Source organism: Arachis duranensis, unplaced genomic scaffold, assembly GCF_000817695.3.
Source record: "Arachis duranensis cultivar V14167 unplaced genomic scaffold, aradu.V14167.gnm2.J7QH unplaced_Scaffold_608113, whole genome shotgun sequence".
NCBI classification, from domain to species: Eukaryota; Viridiplantae; Streptophyta; class Magnoliopsida; order Fabales; family Fabaceae; genus Arachis; species Arachis duranensis.
The window spans coordinates 1,255,277-1,258,211 of record NW_026264987.1 but is presented as its reverse complement, the minus strand read 5'-3'; positions in this window follow the sequence as shown (position 1 = coordinate 1,258,211).

The window sequence follows — 2,935 nt, the reverse complement described above, 5'->3', positions numbered from 1 at the left end:
TAAAGATCAGAGCAAGTAAATCATCAAGAACATCTTGAAGATCACTTAGACACATGAATGCATGCAATTGACACAAAATTTATGATGAGACACTAGACTTAAACAAGGCTAGTGTCTCAATAAGAAACAACAACATTTTTGGTTTTCATGATTTTATAATTTTTTTTTTGGTTTTTTCGAAAATTAAGTGTAAAAAGGTATCAAAATTCTTAATGAGAATTCCAGGAATCAGTGCAATGCTAGTCTAAGACTCCGGTCCAGGAATTAGACATGGCTTCACAGCCAGCCAAGCTTTCAGAGAAAGCTTCGGTCCAAAACACTAGACATGGCTAGAGGCCAGCCAAGCCTTAGCAGATCACTGCTCCAAAAGCAAGATTGATAGAAATCAACAAGCTCTTGTGATGATAGGTTGAAACCTCGGTCCAATAAAATTAGACATGGCTTCACAGCCAGCCAGACTTCAACAGACCATCATGAAACACTAGAATTCATTCTTAAGAACTCTGAAAAAAAAATACCTAATCTAAGCAACAAGATGAACCGTCAGTTGTCCAAACTGAACAATCCCCGGCAGGAGCACATTCATCTTGATACCTCTGTAAGCAACCTCTGTCTTACAGCAAAGCATTATAGCAAGGTATCCCAGGAAAGCGTTCTCAGTGGTCGTACCACCATCTATCTGACTGCCTTCATGCAGCAGATCATCACATAATCATTATCATTACCATCATTCATTATTAATCTCGTTATTCATCATCACTTTCACATTCTTATACATTACCTCTTTCTTTCTCTGTTCAATCACAACATAACAACTTTCTATAGGTGAACTTCGGCCTATAGAAATGGCACCTCTGTAAGTGAACTTCGGCTTACAGAAAAGGCGCCCCTGTAAGTGAACTTCGGCTTACAGGTATCATAACTCTCTGTAGGTGAACTTCGGCCTACAGGAGCAACACCCTGAGATGCACAATTGATATTCACTGTAGGTGAACTTCGGCCTACAGGAATAACAACTCACTGTAGGTGAACTTGGGCCTACAGGACCTCTAGGGCCAATGGAAAAGCAGCAGATGAACATACAACAGAACATCGTGCCACAAGGCTTAACTCTTTATTCTTATACTCTTCTCCTCTATTCTTTTTGTTATATTACTCTTTTCTCATTATCTCTTTACTCTGTTCTCTGTATCTCTTTACTCTGCTCTAGTTACTCTTTTCTCTGCTTAACGTATGCATTTAAAGCTTATGTAAATTTCGGTATGAATAGTTAACCTGTCCCAAATATAGATTCATTAAGTCTATACTGAAACAGTTTAACTTTTCATACAATACCTAACCCTAGTCGCAACTCAAGGACTAACTATGTTGCCCTAGTTCGTTCACTAATTTCTGTCTGTTTTTCTGTTATTAAAACCTTACATACTTTTCTTTAGTTTTATCTTTTCTTCAACTTTTTATCTTTCTTTTATCTTTGCCTCGCTAATATGTTCTTACCACTCCCTAAGTGTTTTATGAAAGTAATTAGGAGAATTCTGCACTTAAAGTTGTCTTTCTAAAGCTTTTACGGAAAACTGTCTTTTCGCATTATTTTATTATTTTTATTAAAATACTATTATTTAATATTTTATTATTTTTTATTATTTTATCATTAAATTTTCGAAAATTAACTTACCTTTTACTTTTAACCTTTAAAATTCACTTTTTACCACCCGTAACTTTTAATATTTCTACTTTTACCACCCTAACTTTCAGAAATTACAAAATAACCCCCAAACACCAAATTAATTACTTCCTTGACCTTTTATGAATCAAAAAGGTGTTCTTCATTGTTCTTCATCACACTCAAAGTGTTCTTCATGTTCTTCATAAATTCTTCAGATTCCTTCTCTGTTTTTACCCGTTTTTCAGTCTTTTCAGCAACCGATTTTTACTATAATTCATAATAAATTAGCAGCCACTAAAACCCCATATTTTCTACATGATTTCAACACAAATTGAACCTCAATTTAAGCTTAGGGTTTCGTTTTTCCAACTGCCCCAGAACATGAACTTTAAAGCTTGAATTTCATCAAATTTCATCAAAATTTCACCAAATTTTCACCAAGAATCAATCATATAAGCAACCAATTTTTAGCACAGCCAATTTATACAACATTCACATAACTCAAACACAAATAATCAAGATTAATTTCGTGACACCCTACCTGGTTTTGTTGCTCCTAATTCGGTTAATCTTTCAGGTGGTCCTTAAGCACTTTTTCCTCCTAAATCACATCAAGAACAACTTTAAATCCAAAAACTCTCAACTGACCAAATATCACTCAGTATGTTAGGAAGAGATATCTCACCTTATACTTGCTGGAAATTCACGTTTCTTGGCCCTCAAGTCAAGTTAAGCATGGTTCCTAAGGAAGAACATCAAGAAAACACATATTTTGCATGGTTTTCCTTGAAAACCGAATTGAAATGGGAGGGAGACAGCCATCTCACCTTATTTCCATCCTTGATAAGTTACATGGTTATGTAGAGGAAGAAGAGAGGATCATTTTGGTGAAATCGGAGTTTTGATTTGAGTTTTAGTTCAGAAGAAATCAAGCTTTGAAGATTAAGTGTTCATGAAAGTTTCTCTCTTTTCTCTCTTGTTATTTTCGGCCAAAATGATGAAATGAGACAGCCTTGGAGGTCTTGGGGGTGTAAGGTGAGTTGTGATTTGTTGGCTTGGAGGTGGATTAAAATAATATTAAAATATCTCTGGTGTACAACTACTAAAACTAGGTGTATCAGAACACTCGTAAAAACATCTCTAAAAATTATTTTCTGAGCTACTAGCATAAATGACACTAGTAACATATTTATTATGAGAATAGTACATATATAATGAGGCCTTATGGTGGACGAAATTGTGATTCATTCTTTTCACTTCAACAATCCC